The 22,829-nt window shown below is 58.8% G+C and overlaps 1 pseudogene; it reads right to left on the bottom strand.

Annotated features, from left to right (window-relative positions):
• Positions 1–20,119: 20,119 nt before the first annotated feature.
• LOC101332005 (transcriptional enhancer factor TEF-4 pseudogene) lies at positions 20,120–22,233 on the bottom strand (annotated as a pseudogene).
• Between the last annotated feature and the right edge of the window lie 596 nt (positions 22,234–22,829).

Genomic DNA, 22,829 nt, shown 5'->3' with positions numbered 1-22,829 from the left:
GACCCACACATGGGGGCCAGCCTGGTTTCACGGAACAGGAGTGGGGGCTGTGGAAGGGCTGCATCACCCATCCCGGCGAATTACTGAGTCACTAACACGGGTAGGAGAACGGGGTCTTCCCTGGACAGGCTGAGCACTCGGGGGGCTCCCTGCCTGCCCCCACTGTCTCCCAGGGACTGTAGTCATGGTGCCTCTATCCCTCATAGGGCAGCAGGTGATGGGCACACAAAGGATGCTGGGAGAATCTTGGTGTTAAGAGCGTGATGGTGGCTGAGCTTTCCCTCTGCCTTCTCTCAAGTTTTTGCTCAGACAGCTAAGAAGGAGACAAGGACCAGTCAGGCTAGTGACTCCACAGCACTAAGGGTAGCCGTGGAAGAAATAATAATAACAACAAATAATAATAATAATAAGAGTCTGGGGAGAGCACCAACTTGAACTAAGTGCTTGGCCTCAATCCTCTCCCCAGCAGGACGCTCAGTCCCTGACTCACCCACCCCCCCAGGCCCACCCCAGCCCCACAAGGCTCCTCGTGTGGGATGGCCCCCTTTTCCTGGCACCTGTGTGCCCTCCCCCACGTCTGCCTCCTCCGAGAAGCCTCTCCTGATAGACCCCACCTCTGGCTGTCTCTCCCTCCCCTTTGCTGGTGCAGGCGCTCTGCTCATTCTTGTTCTAAAGAGGGACTCGGGGCACAGGGAGGTCTCTTCAGGGGTCCCTCAGTCCAGGGACGGGACAGGACGGCAGGCAGCCATGGGAGAGGCGTGGAGCAGGGAGGCTCCCTGGCAGACACTGCTGGGCCTGGAATCTAAGACCTGGAAGGTGGACAGGCCTAGAGGGACAGGTGGGCGGTGGGGAGAGGGGCCAGGAGGGTAGCAGAAGGGAGAGGGGGGTGGAGGGGTAGGTGTGTCCAAGGTAGAGGGACAGCACACACTGAGCCCTAAGGGAGCCTGCAATTCCAGGGGCCACAGGGGGACAGGATGGGCTGAGGAAGGCGCCCGGACCACCTGGACATGCCCAGGATTTGGTCCCTGCCCTGGATGCGGTGGGGAGCCACCACCCCACGTGCCTGTGCATCCCTGACCCCCGCCATCGGAGATCACAGCATCTGTCTCTGCAGGAAGCCTGGGACGTTCTAGAGCAGCTGTACTGGAAGAAGCCAGGCCTGGGCCTCGGGTGCTGTCAGGTGGGAGTGGCCGGGGTCCCAGCAGCCCCCTCCTGTCCCTGGCCTGGGACGCGTTGGGCCGGCCTCTCCGCCTTGGAGTCCAGAAGCCGTCAGCAACTCAGCATCAGCGCCTGCGTCACGGGCCGCAGGGACCTCCCAGCAGTTTCTGACATACTCAGTCGGACTAAACTTATTTATGTTTGTTTTTCCCTTTCCGGTGGTTTCTGTCAGCACTGGTGATAGATGGGTACGTGTTGATGGAATTTTCAATCTGCTCCCCATAAAAAGATTATATTTTGACTACTTTATTGCTTTGTGTGGTGTGTGCAATCCAGGTGTGATAATTACTGAAGGAATAGCTATGGCCCTACAACGGGTGGGGGAAGGACGCCAAGGGACCCTCGATGCCCTTCCCGCCGTGTCCCCCTCCCCTGCCCGTTTTCTGGCTTTCCAGCCTTGGAATGAGAAGGTTCCCAGGCTGGAGAGGGCGGAAGTTGGGGAGACACACAAGGAGCCCTCAGATTCGCTCTCTGGAGTCTGGAATTCTCAACAGAGGAGGGAGGCTCCCCCACCCCCGCTTCTGGACACAGGGCTGCACAGCCAGAGATGGTGTGAGCACAGACACATGCACACCCCTGGTGGCCCTCGTCAGGTTGGGGTCCTGGATGCCAGCAGATCTCCTGCACTGGGCACAGGACCTGGCTGGGAGCTGAGGATGTGGGGCCACACCAAGGACACCCTCGGGCTCAGAGGGCTGCCTGGGGACTGTTTCCCGAGCCACAGACCCCGAAGGACCATACGCGGAAGAGCTCGTCTTGGCAGGGAAGCAAGGCCACGGGCAGGAACCCGGAGGTCAGACCCAGGTGAGCCCTGGTGATGGGCCGGAGCCCTGAAAGCACAGGGCCGGGAATGGGCTGGGGGCTCGGGATGCAGGATGGGGCCACACCTGTGACGCCCACCCGCATGTGGCCGGGGACAGACCAACAGGACCCAGGGGCAGAGGCCGAGGGTCAGGTCCCTCAGCCCGGCCTCACGCCTCCAGTGTCTCACTCAGCTTCCCCAGACTCACTTCCTCACCTGGAAACGTGGATTCAAAGGAAAATGATGATTTTGAAGAGGACCAGCCCTCCAGCGCTGACTCCGTGCCCGGTCCCAGCTGAGCACGTTACACACATGATGTTTTTTAATCTTTGCAAAATTGCTAAGAGGTTGGCAGGCCTTACAGTCATCCTCATTTTGCAGATGAGAAAACTAGGCCCAGGGAAGTTAGGGACTCGGCCGTCAAGTGCTGGGCCAGGGTTCAAACCCGGGCAACTGGATCCAGTCATTTTACTGATTGGATCCAGTAAACGTATATCAAATTACAGGAGGGCTTTGCAAACACTACGCTGCCTTCCAGAAGTGAAGGCTCCTCGCCTCCTGAGCTCTGAGTCCCAGGATGTCCCCTGAGGCTAGATTCCTCCAAGCCTCCCTCTGGTATCACTTCCCACCTAAGTGCCGTGAAAAAGCCCAGATGACTCCCCGTTTGTTTTCAGCTCATTAAAGCGCCCAGAGCACTGAGATTGAGGGTCCAGCCCGGCTGGGAAACACCCCCCAACCCTGCCACATCCACAATGTCAATGCAAAAGGACCCGGCACCCGTGGCTCTGTTCACCCCCTACCCCACCCCCACCCTCGTTCAGCAGCCCCGATTCCCCGTCACCAGCTCACAGACCTGCCAGGGAGTTTCCGGTGCGCTGCTGGTGAATAATTTATCAGTCATCCGTGAGCAGGGGCAGGACATATAACTATCTATAGATATGGGCATGGCGAGCACACACGCCTGTGTATGTCTTTAAACCTTGTAAACCGTTCCTCTGATCTAATCGGGCATAAATTACCCGCAATGAAGGTGGCAGGTCTGCTTGCAGACGCTCCTTTAGGTCCCACTATCTCCACTAATAGCAAGGCTGCTGGCGCGCAGGCTCCATCCACTATGATTGTGAGCGGGTTGCTCATGTTTTTTCATGCAAAAGAGAAAACAGATCCCTTTCTAAACATCGCCGTGCGCAAGCCCAAGTCTGGGCCTCCGGGGGGTGCAGATTTCCCTCCTGCGGCTCTGCTCTGGGGATTCCCTAACTGCAGTGCTGCGTCCAGGCAGCCCGTGGCCTCTGCGAATCCTCCTTCTGGTGCCTGCTCCTCGCTCCTGGCCCCGAGCCCTCGTGCCAATCCCTGGGGTCCGCCAGGAGCCCGACCCTCACACCACAGGTCAAAACGCCCCATCCGCTTTCCCAGGCCGTGGAGCCCTATGCCCGCCTCCAGAGTCCACCTGCCGCCGCCAGACGGGGACATCGCTCCCCGAGGGGAGGCTGGGCCCTCTTTCCCCAGACCTACAGGAGATGCTCCGTGAACGTTCCTCTAAGGAGCACCTGCCTGGCTGAGCCCAAGCAGAGCTGGAGACTCACGGGCAGCACATCCCCGGGAGGGAGGGAGGTGCGCCTTTGCCTGGGCCACACCTCCAGCTCAGCCCGAGGCCGCTAGGACGGCTCTGGCCCGGCTCTTATCCTGGGATGGGGGCCTGGCGGTAACTACGGACCGCAGGCCCCAGACTGCTCACAGTAAATGGTGCCCCCGAGCCAGGCGTTCAGAGGTCAGGTGGCCAAACGAGACATCGCACAGAGGAGAAAGGCCGCCTCCCTCCGGGCCAAGCCCGAGTCACGGACCCGCCCTGGCTCCTGATACGCACGTGGGAGGTGAGGCCACCGCACCCCCTCCCCATCCCAGGAGCAGCCAGGAGCGGCAGTGTGACCCCAGCTCCGTCAATCACGGCTCGCGTGCCTCGAACCCTCGAACCTCACTCACTGTGCCTCAGTTTCCTCATCTATGAAATGGGGATAATGATCTAATTCAAGGGCTGTGCTGAGGATTAAAAGAAGTTAACACACAGGCAAAGCACTTAGGACAGTGGGAAGGGTGTGCATCTCACAAGCGTTTGCCGTTATTATTATTAATTATTAGTATTCAAGCCCAGTCCGCTGCTTCCTACAACAGGACATACACACTCAAAACTCCTTAGGGTGAAAATAGCACACTTTTTCACCCCGCCACGGGGCAGGGTCTGAGCTGTGCTGCTCGGGCACTGGGCTGCAGGTGACCCTGGGTTGCCGGGGCTTTGGAAACTCGAGTTAGCCTCCTTGGCTCAGCCTCTATGGCATTAGGATGCGGAAATTCCATCACGACGGTGCAGTTGGCCCGGTGCCGCCCCAGGACGAGGTGCACTGCCGTTGGCACCTCCGCGTGATACGTGGTTTTAAAAGGACTCTTGTTCTCACTATCCCAGTTGGACAGGTCCACACCCTGCTGACACTGCCTCCTGCCTCGTTTTGAAACTGACCAAAGTGGCCCCAGATTCATCACTTCATCAACGAAGTGCACTGGTGGGAGGTAGCTGGTGTGACGTCAGCCCCAGGTGAGCCCTGCGGAGCCCTGGTGGTCCTGGTGGGTCCTGCAGAGCCCTGGTGGGTCCCAGTGGGTCCTGGGAAGTCCTAAGGAGTTCTGATGGGTCTGGGTGGGCCCTGAGAAATCCTAATGGCTCCTGGGGAATTAGGAAGCCCATGAGCGTGATGAGGATAGAACCACAGCTTGAAGCCCCAGCCTAGGGCTTCTGCCTACAGGTGGGAGATCTATTTCGTTACCCCAAACACCCCCTAAAGAGGCAGAAATTTGACTATTTTTAAAACCCAAGCTCCAAGGATGGGGAGAGGAGGACAGGGGCCAGAGGGACAGCAAATGGATAAAAGCCTACTTCTCTGCAGTGCCCAGACCCCCCTTCGCTTCCCAGGCCCCACGCCTTCTTTCTGCCCCATGTGTGAAGTCCAACATGGGGAAGGGAGGTGGTTTGGGTTCACACCTCTGCCCCTCGCGATCAGATGGTGGCTCAGGCCACCAGCAAGGAGGTGGCAGAGTCAAGCTCCCATCCCAGCCGGGGTAGCCCTTCCATTGAGAACGTTCGCTAGTGATCCGGCCAGACCTCTTCTTCTGAGTCGCTGTGGTCAGGGCTGGGGTCGGTGACACTTCCTCTGGATCCCAGAAGGAGGGGCGCTCCAGGAAAGAGCGCTGAGATAATCTGTAGGGGGTCCACCTTCTTCCATTAGGGAAGCAGGATGCTGGGAGCCTCCCACACGTGAGGGAGGGGACTGGTCACCCCACTGCGCATGCCCACACCTGTCCCAGGGTGTGGCACGCAGTAGGTGCTTGTGTGAGTTTCCCGGGGCGGCTTAGACAACACAATGTATTCTCTCACAGTCTGAGGCCAGAAGTCCAAAATCAAGGTGTCGGTAGGGTTAGTTCTTTCCAAGGCCTCTGGCCTCTCTCCTTGGCTTGCTGCCTCTTCACGTGGTCTTTGCTCTGTGCACATGCGTCCCCAGTGTCTCTTTGTGTGTCCTAATTTCCTCTTCTTACAAGCACACCAGTCAGATAGGATTAGGGCCCACTTTAATGGGGTGTGCATCTCACAAGAGTTTGCCATTATTATTAATTATTATTAATAATATTTGAACTTAATTACCTCTTCAAATGCCCTATCTCCAAGTACAGTCATAGTCTAAGGTTCTGGGGGTTGGGGCTTCAACATATAAATTTTGGAGGGGACAAAATTCAGCCCATAAGCTCACTCAATAACTGTCTGTTGGATAGGTGATGACGACGACGACGATGACGATGATGATAAACAGTCCCCCTTTAGTGGACACTTGATATGTGCCTGAGCCCCAGGCTAAGCACCTTATTTACCTCACTCATTGTCTCCTCAAGTCTTAAAGAGGTATCACCAACCCTCTTTCCAGATGAAGAAAGCAAAGCTCAAAGAGGACCAAGAATTTACGGAAGGTCACTACCAGGAACCAGAGACCGGACAAATCCAGGCCCATCTGAGTCCAGTCCCAGGTCTTATCCATCATGCTGGAATGCCTAACACTCTGGGACACCTCCAAAAGTAACAGCCCCAGCTGCCGACCCACTACCATAGCCTAGCACTGTCCCAGGTCTTTTATATCCTTCACTTCATTTAATGTGATCTTCCTAACAATTGTGTGAGAAGGGCATCCTTATTCCTTTTTTACAAATGAGATAATTAAGGCCAGAGACATGAAAGCATTTGACTAACTGCTTAAAAGATAGATGGAAGGATAGATGGGTGGATGGATGGGTAGATGGGTGGATAGATCGTTGGATGAGAGATGGATGATGGATGAATGGATGGATAGATGGATAGAGGATGGATAGATGGATGTTGGATGGATGGATGGATGGATGATGGGTGGATGGATGGTGGGTAGATGGATGGATGGGTGGATGGTAGATGGATGGGTGGATGGGTAGATGGATGGATGGATGGATGGAGGGTGGATGGATGGATGGATGGATGGTAGATGGATGGGTGGATGGGTGGATGGATGGATGGATGGATGGTAGATCGATGGGTGGATGGGTGGATGGATGGGTGGATGGATGGATAGAGGGTAGATGGATGGATGGATGGATGGATGTCTGGCTGGATGAATGGATGGTGGGTAGATGGATGGATGGATGGATGGTAGATGGATGGGTGGATGGGTGGATGGGTGGATGGATGGATGGAGGGTGGATGGGTGGATGGATGGAGGGATGGGTGGATGGATGGATGGTAGATGGATGGGTGGATGGGTGGATGGATGGATGGATGGATGGTAGATCGATGGGTGGATGGGTGGATGGATGGAGGGATGGGTGGATGGATGGATGGATGGATGGTAGATGGATGGGTGGATGGGTGGATGGATGGTAGATCGATGAGTGGATGGGTGGGTGGATGGATGGATGGATGATGGAGGGTGGATGGATGGATGGATAAGTGCCCCATCAGGTCTGTATCCTAGGCCACAAAGGAGGGCAGGGCTACTGAGCTGAGGCTGACAGCACCACTGACCAGCCTGCAGTGTCCCTGGCTCAGTGCTCCTGGCTCAGCAGGTCTTCTGGGACAGGGCTTCATGAACTGTGATGCAAATGTAACGCAGCCCGAACATCTCAATGACACGGTGGATATCCGGATAAGTGCCATGCTACAATTTGAGTTCCCTGGAAGAAAGGAGCTCTTACATGGTCACAAACGAGTCCAGCTCACCAGGCGAAGAAATGGAAGCAGTAAGTCCTGGGTCACGTTCACCTGCGCAAGAGCTGGGCACAGCCATTTACCATGGTTGAGTCGTGAGGTTGTTTTTCTAGAAGCAAAAGACATCTTTCAGCCTGACTCCTCCCGTCTGTTGAAGGAGATCTTCCGGATGCTTCAAATAGCTGAAAGTAACCAGGCTGAAATGAACGTCTGTGAAATTGCAACGTTGTTGGTGTGATGGTGGCAGGAACCAGCTGTGCCATGTCCCCACCATGTCCCCGTCAGCATCTAGAACAGGGCCTGGCCCAGGGTTGGCACCACTAAATGTTTGCAGAAAGAACGAGAGAAGCTGCAGCCAGCCCCGTCCTCTGTGCCCTCACCCTCCCGCCCATGACCTTTTCTCAGGCACCTCGCATTCTGTGCTGCTGTGGTTCTGCAGAACGGGCATCCCAAGTGGGCCTCCTTCAGTCCCAGGGTGACAGGGACAATAAAGAGAGGGGTCTTACAGTCCACCTCTGAGCGGCGCTCACGGCTGCCAAGACCCCCTTATAGGGGGTAAATCTGAGATCGCCCTCCTGGTCCTACACACAGGCTCAGGAAAAGCTCCGTGCACCCAGTTGAGAACGTGGGTCGTGGCGGCTGAAGGGGCGGGGCAGCCACAGCACAGATGAGCCTCGTCAGAGACGGGCACTCAGGAAATATGGGGGGAATAAAACCATATTTGCGGCATCTTGGACTCTTCCTTCTCGAACTTACTCGAAATATGTCAGTATTTGTGTGATCCTAGTTTAAGGTCTGCTCCCCAGCTGTAGCTGCCCAGAAGTCCTTGTCTTTGCTTCTCCCTGACCCCCCTCCCCCAGCAGCTGGCCCAGAACCTGGCACTTAATAAACGTATGAGGCTCAATGAGTAGATCGTGAAAGTACGGATGAATTTTGTGAAATTTATCACTAGCATATAAGGTCTCAAGGGTAAAAACTGGGCATCTTCCGTCTCAAAATCACCACAGTTTGGTGTAGTGCTTGAAGCTTGACACCCCGTAAATGTTTAGATTCTGAATTTTATTTAAATTTAACTGACCGGCCTCGTAGAGGAAAGGAGGACATATTACTCATAACTGAAAAAAAATAAGAAAAAAAAACTTAAACAAAAATTCAAGAGCCCCTGGCTAAGCAACTGAGGGGGGACATCCGGAAGGGAGGGTTTTCATAATTCGTATCTTAGAAAGCCAGACTCACCATTTCCTCCACTTGCTCACGTTTAATTCAATGGTGAAGGATTCGCATCTACTAACAGAAGCAGCCCCGCCGCCTGGCTCTGGGAAACCGAGAACGCTTAGCCAGGGGCTCTGTGGAGCTCCAGCACCAGCCGGAAACGGGACGGGGTCGAGAAGGACCCTCAGGCTGGAGGGGAGATGCCACAGGCAATTTTCTGAGCCACGACATGAGTGGATCCTGTGAAGACGGTGAGCCGGTCCCCCAGGGCAGACCCCGTGGAGCCCCTCCAGCTTCACTGAGGGTGTGCACGCCTGTATGCCCATGGTGCATGTGCATGGGTGCGTGTGTGCACGGGTGTGCATACGCAACATGGGTGTGCATATGTGACGTGGGCACATGCATGCGTGTGCATGGATGTGTACGTGTGTGTGCATATGAGCGTGGTTGGGCGTGTGTACCTCTGTGTGCATGTGTGGGCATGGCCATTGCGTGTGCACACATGTGTGTCCAATCCCAAACCCTAGCCAGAGCTGAGCTTCTCACCCACGTCGCACAGACTGCCGTGGTGCCCCTCCTTTAGGCGCGGAAGACTGGCCCAGGGAAGGGCTTCTTCCAGAGACGGAGCCAATATACAGGACGGACAGACTTTTACGGGGCAGCTTGGATGAGGAAAAGGCAGAGACCAGGTTCACAAACTTGTTTTCTGTGAAAACACACAAATTTAAGTCTAAACAGTACCGAGAGAAAGTCCAGAAATTTTTCTGCCAAACCTGTCGTCAGACTACTTCTGGGCGGTGGGATTCAAGATGACTTTCCTTTTTCTCTTCACTCGCCTGCATTTTCTGTGTTTCTGCGATGGGTGTGGGCTGCTTCAGCTACTAGTTGAGATTCTAGGAGTAACCGCTCATTTTAAGAGCCTGTCCAGGAATGTCTCAGGAGCACAAGCAGGTGGGGGTTCCGGGCCCAAGGCGAGGTGTTTGTTGAGTGACTTTTCCATGTGCTTTCTGCACGGAGTCTCACCTAGATGGGGACGGTCACATCCACCACAAGGAGGACAGGGCAGAAGTGCTGGGAGGCCACTGCTGCCCAAGACCACAGGCCGGCAAGAGGCAGGACCTGGACTCAGGCAGGTCTGTCTCCCAGCCTGGGCCCTTGGCGGGTCCCCAGGAGGCTCTAGAAGCAGGGGATCGGCCCCCAGGGAGCAAGGCATGAAGACGGGGACTGGGGTCCAGCACACTGCCTACCCAGACACGCTCGCTGCAGCTTGGCCTCGGACGCCGCCGGCTCTCTGTGAGATCCCAGGGTCCCTGACGGGTGCACGCCCACCCACAAGGCTGCACAGGTGCGGGAAGCGGAGCCCCAAGGTGGGCACAGGCCTTGAAGTTCTCCTGTCCAGAAGAGCACTGGACATTCTCTCTCACAGGTGCCCAGGGTCTCCCCAGGTGTAGACCAGCTACCAGGTGGACACCCCCCAAGAGACAAGGGGAACAGAGGGCTTAGAAGGGCAGACCCATCCTGGTGCCGCTTAGGGAGAAGCATTGCTGCCGTCGGGGTTCCTGTCGCAGAGCCCTGGCGGGCTCTCTGCTCTGCTTTCCTTCGCTCTTTCCAGAATGAGTTCTTTCTTCCCTCACCTCCTCCCATGGTCACATCCCTGTTTTCTCCTCCACCAAACCTCTGTGGCTCCAACTCGGTGACGCAAAGCAAACCAAAGGGGATGGATTTTATTATCCTAATAAAATTTCAATGGATGTCATATGAGTCTGGGAGTTTCATATCTGCACAAACCTTTGTCTCCATTGAGTCAGAAAATAAAAAATAAAAAGCCTGCTCCCTGTGGCTCTGTAGTCCAAGCACCGTAAACTCCAAAGATTAAAGAGAACACGCTGGCGAGGGCCCTTCCCTGGTGTGGCTACAATGGCAAACAGGCCTCTGATTACATTTCCTGCTTGCAGCTGGCGAATAAAATATTTAGACAATATAAGCTGAATGTTCCAGGCCCAGCCGGCCCGCAGCTGTACTGCTCCATGCAAATGGGAAGGCAGGAAGACAAAAAAATTTCAAATTAAATAAATGCCGGATAAATGCAGATGTATCGTTTTAAAAATTCATCAACATTAACACCCGGTGCAATTTATTTGGGTTTCAATTTATTTGGGTCTTTTCTTTTAGATGAAAAGACCCATCTAACGTCCTGAAGAGATGACATTTAAGCATGAATTTTTGAGAAATCCCATTTCCCAGTGCGTGAGGTGTGTCCCAGCAAGCCCCCGAGTGGGGGACCCCCGAAGTCCCTTCCGAGCCTGACTGACGGACAGAGGGGTGACAGCCAGCATGTCCCCTGCCAGCGCTGGGACCCGGGAGTCCCGCTCAAGCCTGACCTCTGCCTTGCCCACCTGTGATCCCCCGGGCAGCCCCGGGAACACCCCAGGCCTCAGTTTCTCCATCCGTAGTGTGCGGGTTCAGCAGGAAGCAACCGAGGGTCGTGGGGGCCTTGACCGCACCCACACAGGCACCCATATGGCACAGTGCTGGGTGGACGGGCATCCCGACAGCGTGACCGCCCCCGGGAGGGGAAAGTGTGCTTTGCAGGAGGCCACATCAACCGAACTGGGCGCAATCAGGCTACACTTCTGGGAATTCCTTCCTGTTTTGCAAAAAGCAGAGCCAAGTGTGGGCCCCAGAGGAAAAGATGCTGGTCCCCAGCATCCAGCGGCCGGAGGCAGTGGAAGATGAAGGACCAACCTCGGGGGCCGTGGGGCAGGCGCCATGCACACGGTGACAAGCCGGTTCCGAAGCCCCATCGTCGGAGCTGGAGCCTGTTCCCAGGAGACGCCGGCTCCACTGGGAAACCAGCCAACTGCTCCCCGCAAGGAAGTGTCTCTCTGTAGCCACTAATGGAGCCCTGCGTGTGCAGGATGCCGTCGGCAGAGAAGGGCATTTATAACAGCTAACGCGGGGTGGAAGGGCTCAGCCACTGCGCAGAGCTCGGGAGGCGGCTGCTGGCAGGGGGTGGGGGAGCAGGGAAGCAGTGAGGGGCCCAGGACCCCCGGCAGTGACAGGCACTTATGGGTCTAGGCGCAGACAGCCGGCCCAGGGGCCCAGATGAGCAGGACACAAGGATGGGTGGCAGGTGGAGGGACCGGAGGTGTGCAGGGGCCTGGCGGGGACACCTGGCTGTGGTCCATCATGAAGCCCCTCACTTTTTCTGGACTCATCCATCCACACTGTTCCCACCAACCGGGGCACCAAGGGCTTCAGGGAAGGTGCGCAGTGGGCAGGAAGGGAACGAGAAGCTCACCTGGCCGGTGGGCCGATTCCCTCAAGCTCCAAGCAGTGGGGGCCTCCAAGACGTGCCGGGGGCCATGCTCTGTCCCCGGGGGCCTCTGTTTATCTTCTGTAAGATGGATAATCACGGGCCCCCAGGGACTCCCTCGTGGCCTGGCCTGGCCTGGCCGGGCTGCTTAGCAACAGGCTTCGCCACTACCACCCTCCTCCTTCCCACCAGCCACGGTGGTACCCAGGGCTCAGAGCCTAGGGCAGGGTCTGCACTCCCCAGCATCGCTCAGGGAGCTTCGGTTCCACAGAAGGGGCAACTCCTGCGTCTGATGGAGCTGAGGATGGCATGGGCTCAGGGTCCCCGTGCTCTGGGCCGGGGCAGCAGCCCCCCGCCACACTCCCTGGGGCGTCCCCACCAGCCCCTAAGGCACCTCTGTGTAGATGGGGCACCAGGGCTCCCACCCCGAGGGACCACACCGAGACATTCGTGGACCCCAGCACCGTCCCCGCTGTGCCTGACGGGTCTGTCCACCCTGCCCCTGTCCAGCTGCCCAGCCATGGCCTGGGGAGGTCCACCAGCTCACTCAGAGGACAGCATCACCCAACGGCCTGGGCCACGCCCGCTCGCTCACGGGCTTGCCAACGCCCCGGCCGCTGGGTCTCCGAGTGGACAGGGGATCGGGCTCATCTTGTGGCAACATCTGTGCATCTGCACCTCCCTGACCCCTTCCCAGAGACAGCAGAGCCTGGCATCAGACCTCCGCAGGTCCGACCCCACACCCGAGGGCATGCTCTCCAGCTCCCCCCCCAGCCCGAACTCCCTATGCAGTTACGTGTCAGCCTGCCTGCATTTGACCCTCCATTTTCTCCAGGTCCCTGGAGGACATGGGGGAGATGAGGGCGCAGGAGAGCCTGGGCCCCGGCAGTCACCTCCAGCACAAGGGAGGCTCTGCCACGGGGTCCCCGCGTTCGGGCCAGGACACAGGGACCGCTGGACAGAAGTCCAGGCTTGGCGACGGGATCTGCCCACCTTGGGGGTCCTGCCCTGCCGGAGTCTGTGCCCGCTGACAGCCAAGTGCCGTGCGCAGGTGCAGCAGGTCCCTGTCCGGGGGCCCTGGGGGCCCGGAGGCCCCACCCACCCAGGCTTCCTTCAGCTTCTCAACATTCCCAGCTGCAGGTGTGGAAAGGCCAGGCGCCAGAGACAGCAGCCAGGTGGGAACTGGGGTGTGAGCCCCCCAGGAGGCAGGCTGGGTGGGTCTGGGGCGCTTCTGTGCTACAGATGAGTCAGCCCAACCGAGGCTCAGAGAGGGCAGAGAGCTGGTCTTCTCAGAGCCCAGGGGGAGGGCTGGTCATCTCGCGCACCACAGGGCCTGGCCGGGCCTCCCACCCTCACAGCCCTCCCCCTACACACACAGGCACACGCGTGCACACACGGACACAAGTGCGCACGCACGCACAGGCGTACGCACAGAAGACACACACACACACATGCCCTCGTCCAGCTCCATTGGGGAGTGTTTTCCTGGTCAGAACCTCATTCCTCCTGGTGTGAGTGGACAAAACCCACACTGTCTGTTCCAAGAACCCGGCGACAAGGGGTTTCTCGCCCCCTGGGAGAGGGGGGCTCTGTCACCATCGAGGTGCTGAGGCCTTGCCCTCCCCCTAGCCCTCCTGGTACCCAGACAGCCAGACAAGGGTGTGAGGCAGCGCCATCTAGTGGGCGCATCCGGTGCTGCACAGGTGGGCCGGGGTGACCACCAAGGGTGAAGCCACGGACCCCACCATCCCCGGGAGGACAGAGGACGTGCAGAGTCTTCCCTCCTGTGGCCTGCATGGACAGCACCCCAAGGATAGAAACAGCCTCTGCACAAAGGCCCTGAGAAATGCCATGATAGAGCAGCTGGCATGTAAGCCTCAAAAAACAAAAGAATGTGTGGCTTGAGTTCCGTGGAACCCCAAAGAGGCCTGCTCATGTGGCGGCAGCTGAGTGTTTGAAAGGACGGGCTTGGGGTTTTTTCTCCCTATTTTTTTTTTTTTTTTTTTTTTTTTTTTGCGGTACGTGGGCCTCTCACTCTTGTGGTTTCTCCCGTTGCGGAGCACAGGCTCTGGACGCGCAGGCTCAGCGGCCATGGCTCACAGGCCCAGCCGCTCCACGGCATGTGGGATCTTCCCGGACCGGGGCACGAACCCACGTCCCCTGCATCGGCAGGCGGACTCTCAACCACTGCGCCACCAGGGAAGCCCTCTCTATTTTTAAAGATATTTTTTAAATGCCTAGCGACACCCTGGGAGCCAGTGCTGGGCAAGTGACACGTGTTTAGATGCACGCGTGTCCCCTCTCTGCCCCAGGTCCTGCCGAATCGTGGCACCCTGGGCATGGGTAGGGGGTGGAGAAGGCCCCACCCTCAGATGAGGGCAGGTCGGAATGAAATGGCACGTGCAGGGTGCCCCGCCGGGGCTCTCACACCCACGATTATTCTGCAAAGAGAACAGTGTCCCTGAGTGCTAGCGGTCCATCAGCTCTTGCCTGGCAACTGCAGAGCTATAAACAACCAGAGCTCTGAGCAGTCGCCTGGGGAGAGCATCCGCCTTCACCCCGAGACGCCGGGCCTCCTCTCCAGGACCCCACTCACCTCGATGACGGCCACAGAGTGGGGTTCTATGCACGTCAGGCACAGTGGACACCCTCTGGGACACACCCTCTTGGGACACCCACCACCCACTTGGACCCTCACTCCCTGTGTGAATGGAAGTTTGCTTTTCAGACACCATTGCTGGGATCTCAAATATGCACAGGCCAGCACTAAGCGGGGACCTCAGCCTTGGGGGAGGCCGGCATCTCACGGCACCAGTAGGCTCAGGAGGAAAGACGTGGAGGGGACAGGCCGGTCAGCTTTGCCATCAGATGTTAAAAGCCCCCTGTCATGCTGGTGGACACAAGGAGGTGACACCATCAGACGAGAGACAGCCGCCTGCCTGACAAGCACCTGTGCAGCCCCCAGACTCCCCCGCTGTCTGGCACTCGGTCGCAGGGCTGGGGAGGGGGCGGGACGGCCTTTGGGGAGAGAAAGTGAAAAGCTGCTCCTTTGTTTTGGCACCTGGTCTCCGGAGGGCCTGCACGTGTACGTGTGTGTGTGCCTTTGTGTGTGAGTGCCCGTGTGCTGCGCATGTGTGTACATGCGTGTGCATTTTGAGCGTGTGGGCGTGTGTGCCTTTTGTATGTGCCCACGTGTTCCATGTGTGTGCTCGTGGGCACATGTGCATTGTGCCTGTGTTTGTGTCTATGTGCCTGTGCGTGCATTTGTGTGCATGGTACACGTGTGTGCGCCTACGTGTGTGCACGTGCATGGGAATGTCTGGGTAGCTCCAGGTGGAGGCCCACCACCCTGCCTGGGGAGCTTGAGCCTGTGAGGGCCTGAGGGCTCCCCCCATCCCCTCAACTGCAGCCCCAACCCAACCCTGATCCCCAGCAGGACAGGTGTCCCGGGTGAACCTCCCACCCACAGACGTGGCTGCTGAACCCACACTGGCCTTCGCCCCTGCAGGGACCACCCCCCCAGCCCCGCCTGACTCAGGGGCGGCCACCCAAGGACCGCTGGCAACGTGGGCGTCCAGTAGCAGAGGACAGATGGGCGTCTGTTTGCCCAGCTTCTCCAGGGACCCACACCTTCGACCACCCCCCTTGCTATCCACGCGGCGCTCCCAACAGGCTCTTCCCCCTGCTGTCTACACGGAGGAAGTGTTCCAACTCCCCGCACACCCTTCAGCCCTTGCGGGCGTGCAGACCGCCCACGGGGTCTCTCTTCTGCTCCCTGAGCTGCCATGCTCCTCGCTGAGCTGCTGCCCCTAGACGGCCCAGCCCAGTGTGTCACCACACCGACCCCCGCGAACCCGGCTCCCTCCAGCCCTCGTGGTTCCAACCCCTCCGGCAGCCTCCGGCGCCAGCCCCACCTGAGATGGACTTTGCTGCCTGCATCCCTGCCAGGGCCCTCATCTGCTCTTTCCCTACAGCTTGGCTTCTTACATTAATGATAGGTTTGAAAAGGAATCAAGCTGGTGTTCTAGAACATGCCCTGCACTGATTGTGTAAATAAAACTGTAGAATGACAAAAAAAATCAGAAGAATTGGCGGTACCCCCTGTCGCATTTCTCACATCCCCCTGGCTCTGCACCCACTCCCATCTGGCTTCCAGATTCCAAGGAGTTTCCACCCCCAGCGGCTCCACCCACCCCCAGCGGCTCCGCCCACCCCCACTCCCCAGGGCCTCCTTGGCCAGGGGCTCCAGGGTAACTGCTGGCCACTCACTCTGAGAACCAGGTTCCTCTCTGGGCTTGGGTGACTTCTCATCCCCAGTCCCCAGGTGTTGGTCCTTGTACCTCTCTGGCCCCTCCTCCTCTGTTGGCTTCACTGCCCCCTCGGCTGGCCCATCATATCTGGCTTGGGTCCCCACCCATGCCCTCAGCTCAGGCCTCTCCTGCAGGCTCTGGACCCATAGATCTGGCTTCTCCTCGTCCCAGAGACCCAGCGGTCCAGACACCACCTCCCCGTCAACCCCATCCACCACCAAGGCCACCAGCCATCTCCCCTGGTCCCCAATCCCAGCCACCGCCTTCTCGCCCCGCTCCTATGTGCCTCCCCCGCCCCGGCTGCCTTTCCACCGCGGCCCCTCCCACGGACCCACAGACAGATTTTTGTCACGGCACAAACCTGCCGGAAACCCTCAGGGCTGGCCCGTCTTCTTAGGACACAGCCTGCTCCCTGCCAGGCCCCACCCTAGCCTCACCCCTGCTCTTGACACCTGAGCGCCCTGGCGGTCCTGTATTCCCCACACTGGCCACACTCACTCTCACCACCAGACTCCGTTCATGACACCCCTTCTGCCGGGAATCCTTCGCCCTCCCCCACCCCCTGCTGACATGTCTCGTCCTCCAAGCTTTAGCTGCAGAGTCACTCCCAGCGAGGTTCTCTGACTCCCAGAATCAGCAGCGTGCTCCTGGGACACGGGGCTGTGTGTGGTGAGGGGTCACATCCATCGCCCGGCGTCTCCAGTGCCCCTCAGAGAGGGACCGACCGCATCCAGGGCACTCACTGCTGCGTCCCAGCCCCGCCCGCAGCCGGCACACCTGCGCTGTGCAGACGGCCTCCAGCCCGCAAATCAACACCCCTCCCGGGGGTCCAGACCCACTGAGACACAAGGGCCCCTCATCTCGCTATCCCACAGGAATGGCTGGGAGAACACCTGCGCACAGGCAATTCAGAACATAGGACAGGATGTCTGAGCCCCTGCACTGTGCCGTGGACGTGCTGGACTGTCCTGGTTCCGCCCTGAAGAGCTCTGATCAGGACTCCACCCAAGTGCTCAGCACAGCAGCATCTCCTGGGCACAGCTCTCCAGCATCCGGGCCCCGAGGAACCCCTTATTCATCCTACAGAAAATGGACGGGGCTGGGGCCGGGCAAGCCTCTCTGCCCCAGCCTCAGCCTCTGCGTGGCGGCCATCTGGTTTCAACTCAAACTTCACCCATTGGTGAAGGCACCCAGGACCCCACACTAGGAATGAGGGATCCCCCCCTTGCCCAGAAAACTCGCTCAGGTTTATTTTCTTGTCCATCTCAGCAGCAAATCATCCGCTCCTTTCGTTCAACCACTTACTCCCTACCGCCCCTCCCCCTGCACCAGAGTCGTCTACTCCAGGCCGGCAGGTATTTGGGATCCTGCACCCCTTAGGCACTCAACACATGTTTGTTGAATGACTAAAGAGTTTCGGGCCTGCAGACTGTGGCGGCCCCAGGATAAATCTCCCCTGGGCTTGGGGAGCTTGAGAGCAGGCGGTGTGGGGTGAATCCCTCGCATCCCCAGGCCTTCCCCAAGCATGGCCAAAGCCAGCTGACTGAGTCTCCAGCAAGGACAGAGCTGGGTTCCGGTGGGTGACGCCCCTCTCTGATCCTGGCTGGACCCTGCTGCCCAGAGTCTCAGGCTGCTCCCAGCGGGGCAGCTTCATCCCAGGGAGCCTCGCTCGGGAAGCCTGACCCAGGAGAGTTGCTGGTGGGGACACAGGGCTCAGACCCCTTATCACCAGTCCCTGCGCTGGAAACCACAGATGGGGAAACTGAGGCCTGGCCCCCAGTCAGGACAGGGCACGGGGGTTCCGGTGCCCAAGCACTATGCCCTTCAGGGCCCAGGATAAGCCCCTTGTTCCTCCCTGGAGGCCGGGGCTGCATTTCTGCCGATCTCCTCCAATTGCTCCCGCATCCTGCCCACTGCCTTCCCGGCAGGGTTCAATCTAGCAAGTGGTTGTAGCTTCTCGGGTTTACCTCCTTCCGCCAACATCATGGTCTCTGATGGCGTCTGACTCACGGCAGCCGAGACCTCTGTGCAAAGTCGGGAATCAGGGGAGGCAGGGGATGCCTGCCTTCCACCCTCCTCTCCAAGCAACTCACCCCCAGGCAGGGCCACCAGGCAATATTCCAGGGAGACCCAGGGAGACCCTTGGGCGGAGGTGCTGCTGGCCCAGCGTGAATGACCCCTAAGCACACGAGGTCCCCAGCCAGGCCTCCGGTGCCACTACAGACCCTGAGGCCCTGGAGCCTAGAGAAGCAGCCGCTGCTGGATCACAAAGGATTCAGCCCTGGAGTGGGAGGCTGAGGACTCTTTCAGCTGCAGAGACCCCGGGGGGCCCAAGTGGGGCCTGGAGAGAGCCAGCTCTCCCTGAACCCAGGTGAAAGGGCCTTCCCGGCCTCCAGTTCAGAGGTTCCCCAACAGCCTTCCATCCCGTGCCCAGCTGGCTGTGACGGTGTGTCTCTGGAAGTCTAACCTCACTCTCTCTTGCTGCAGCTAAAGTTCTCTCCAGAAGCCAAGATCCCCAGGAGGGCCCTCAGTCCCGTGTCTCAAACCCGCGTGCACATGGCTCATGGTCTAAATGCACGTGGGGCGTGCCCACGGCGGCCAGTCCCCCAGCACACTCTGCCCAGCAGGGACATGCGGGGACGGTGCTCATGGTGAGGGGGTGGGGGCCCGAGGGGGGAGCAGCATACCCAGGGCACCGGCCTCTGGTCCAGACATGCTGCAAACATTAACCTCCTTTGGTCTACACTCATCCTTCCAGTGTTCCCGTCCCGCCCTCGGTTTGCTCAGGCGCTGAGCTGAGTGAGGGGCTGAGGAGAGAGAAGATCCGGGAGCTCGGAGAGCCCAGGGGGTATAGATTTGTGATGGTCCCCATCCCGGGAACAAGCGGCGCAGGCCCAGGGCCAGGGTCAGGGTCAAGGATGCCTCGGCCAAGCGAGGCACAGGGTGGACCACGGGAAGAAAACACTGACTCCCAGCCGTGCTGTGCCCTTTCCACAGAGGAGAGACTGAGGTCCCCAGGCCGAGGTGGTGTGCGGGCTACCACGAGGGCGGGAAGGAGGGCTTGGCCTTAGCAAGACGCAAGTCGTGCCCGTGCAGCCTCGGGCCTCCTCCCCCGCGCCCTGCCCCGTGTCGGCCCCCCCGCAGATGCTGGAGACGTAGCACCTGTTACAAAGCCCTGGGGCAGCCACAGACTTGGCCGCCCCTTAAGTGTCAGGCCCTGGAGCTCCACTGCGCTCCCTCCTTGGAGCTGCCAGGACCACAGGAGCCCCCTTAGTGGGCTTGCAAAGCGCCTTTTTTTTTTTTTTTTTTTTGGTAAAATAGCTTTTTCCTCTGTCAAAACACAAACCAACACACTTTGAGGGGAGGGGAGGAGAACGAGGCGACACAGTCTAGCCCCACGGCTCACTTAGAGGAGGACATGAGACTTAAAAGCCTGACCCCACTGCTTGCCCAGCGGAGGAAATGTCACGACCCTAACACCCACTGATAAATATCTCTTGTTATATTAAAAAAAATATATATATATTTCCAGGGCCCACCTGGCTCTACTCCTGCCAGGTTAACCAGAAAGGGTTAACCTTTAAAACTCAACATCAGGGTCCCGGGATGGAGCTGGTAAGGAGAGGCAGCTTGGGAAGAAGGGGGGTGCTGAAAAACAGAGAGGGACAAGCCAGTGTGTACCTGGGGCCCTCCAAGACCTCCAAAACAGAGAAGGGGGAGGATGCCTGTCAGAGACAGAAACCAGTGCTGTCCCAGGGGTTGTCTCACTCCTGTCCCCAGTGTCAAATGCTCTGGAGTGATCTGTCCTTTCAGACACCCCTGTGAGGTCCCGATATCAGGATGCATCCTTTCCTCTCAGTCCCAGCCCATTCAACTCACCACCGAGCTTTAAAGGTCCTAAGAGGGAGCAGCCCACCGCGCCCCCCCCAGCCAAGTAAGAAGCGTGAGGAAAGCTGGAGGTCCTTCCTGGGAGGAGCCACTTCTGGGGTCCCCCTTCAGTCCCTGACCAGGCGGTAAATGTGGTGCTGGGCCCCCCGCTCACTGGTGGAGACCTCGAAGACATAGGCAGTGCAGAGCAGCAGTTCCTGGGTGTCTCTGTCTGTCACCACCTGGAGGATGGTGCGGTTCTCTAGGACACTGGGCATCATGTCGCACTCGGGCGGCTGCCGCAGCTTGTGCGGAAAATTCACCAGGTACTCACACATGGGTGAGCGCAGCAGGCAGTGCACGAACCTCCCGTCCTCCAGCTGGCACGCTCCGTCTCTACCTTCTCCACCACCTGCTTGCCAAAGGAGCAGCCCTTGGAGGAACAGGTGAAGGTCATGCGCTCCAGGCTCTCGTGCTGTCTGCTCACTCCACAGAAGCCGGCCCCCACCTCCTCGCCACTCGGGCCCCAGTTCAGGTCCGCCCAGAACTCGACCAGGAAGAAGGCGTTGGGGGGCCCACGATCATACAGCTCCCGCAGACCACCCTTTATCTCGGGGAATGTGTCATAGATCTGCCGGACGTCCACACTCTCGAGGCGGGGGCGCTCCGGGGCTGGGGCAGTGCTGGCTGATGTGTACAAACAGGTGCCTCTGGTAAGAGTCAGCTCCGCTCAGCCTGCAACACCACCCCACAAGTATCGGGGTCTGAGCCCCAAATTAAATTGGAGAGATACTGCAGGAATTTAAGAGACTCCGTGAAGTTGCCTGAGGGAGCAGGGGTCAACCCAGCGGCCTGGAACCCAGGCTGGGCTCCCCCCGGGGCTGCCAGCTGCCACAGCCAGGATACCATTCTGTGCACGAGGAGGTGTCAGGAGCCGCCAACCATCTCTATCCCCGTCCGCTCCCGGTATGTGGGCAGACGTTCCTCCAGCGGCGGAGGTCAGCTACCTCGAACCACGATGCATTCGGAGCTGTGCCTCCCGCAGAGTACGTCAGCCCAAAGAGGTGTGTGAGACCGTGAGAGTTCTAGTTAAATCTACCGCCCTCATAAGTAATGGCATGACTTGATAAAGGAACCAGTGCAGGCCAGGTTGGAGCTGAGTCTGGGCTGGGATCAGGGCTCAGCCTGCAGAGGAAGAGGGCTCCGTCTGGAACTAGGGTATGAAGCGACGAGGGCTGAACCTGAAGCCTGGATCGGGGCTGAGTCCGGGGGAAGGACTGGGCTCAGCAAGGGGCCCCAGGCTGAGAGGCGGAATTTCTTCCCCGAGCAGCCAAAGCCCGAGCCACCCACGTGATCCTCTTCTTGCGCTGCGAGCGGCAAGATATTTTCACCAGCTGCCCGATGCATCGCCCATAAAGCCATAAAGCAGAAACTGACTTTGAAATGGCCCTTTCTCCGCCTGTATCCTCGGGCATAAATTTAAATAAAATGGCAATCTAAATGCCTGCGACTCTTGAGTTGTCCTCGTGGGGCTGTCTCTCCGGGCTGCGTGGGGAGACAGAATGCCACCCTAAACCCATCCTCCTGTGCCACACGGGTGAACGTCGGTGGGGGGCGGCAGCGGGGAGGGTGGGCAGCCCTTGGCAGATGGAGCGGACACGTGGGACCGGTGCCTTCCCCTCTGCTGATGCCGGCTCCCAGGGGGACAGGAGAGACGCTGGGTCACCCGAGGGAGGGGCTGCACCTCCGTCCACCTGGGAAAATGGGGAAAGACACAGCATCTCTTTTGCACGCTCTCTGTAACATTTAACAGGCACTGAGCAGACTCCCTACCCACAGTAAGTGCTCGTAAGTATCCTGCATGTCTCCGCCGGGTTGAGAACCCACAGGGAGCGCCGACGGGGGACTCAGCTGATCCGACTTGTGCGGAGCGCCCTTCTCAAACCCAAGTGTGTGGAGGAACCCCCAGAGGGCTGGCTCCGCCCCGGGTTCTGAGCCAGCAGGCCTGGGAGGGGCCTGGGAACGTGCATTCCCATCAGGGTTCCAGCTGGTGCTGCTGGCAGGGGGACCACGCTTGGAGACCTGCTGCGCTAGAGAAAGCTCGCCGGTAGCGGTGACTCAGGAGCAGCAGGTGGGCACGGGAGGGCAGGAAGACGGGGCGGAGGGCCTCGCCGCGGCCCAGGCCGGAGGGGACCAGAGGGCTCCGCCTGCGTGGGGGCAGGGAGAAAGGAGGGGCCGCCATGCCTTGGTCCGCCCCGGCGCCCCAGCCCTGCGCATGCAGAGCCCCCTCGCGCAGGGTACCCTGTGCGCACAGCACGGGGCAGGGCACCCAAATGAACTGCGCCTGGCCTCAGGCTCCTGCCCACGAGTTCCTCCCTCACGGCAGCAGCCTAGACACAGCCTCCACGTACAGGTGAACAAACCAAAGCTCAGGAAGGTGAGGACCCCCCACGTCCTCTGGGCCAGGGAGTGGCGGCTGCTCCCCAAAGCCAAATCCTGGGCTTCCTTCCCAAGCCCCTCTCCAACCTTTCTCCCTGCAAAGTCGGAGGCTGAGCTTCCAGCCAGGTCCCAGGTACAAGCCCTGGCGTTTGGGGGCACATGCCAAACCCACGGCGCCCTTAATCTGGTCCCGACAAGACTGGACCCTCCCCTCAGCCTCCATCCTCTGGACGGCCAGGTCACCCTGTTCCTGTCTCCCAGTGCAGCCCCAGAGGAGGAAAGCCATCAGGACATCACGCTGTCGGGAGCAACGTGGCTTTTACGGGTGGCCTTTGCCAAGATCCGCAGCCTGGCACAAACAGGCAGAGGCACCTCACCAACAGTGAGGAAGGAAACTGG

Source organism: Tursiops truncatus, chromosome 6 (assembly GCF_011762595.2).
Source record: "Tursiops truncatus isolate mTurTru1 chromosome 6, mTurTru1.mat.Y, whole genome shotgun sequence".
Taxonomy (NCBI): Eukaryota; Metazoa; Chordata; class Mammalia; order Artiodactyla; family Delphinidae; genus Tursiops; species Tursiops truncatus.
Note: the sequence above shows the minus strand (reverse complement) of the source record. Positions and strands in the feature narration are given on the sequence as shown.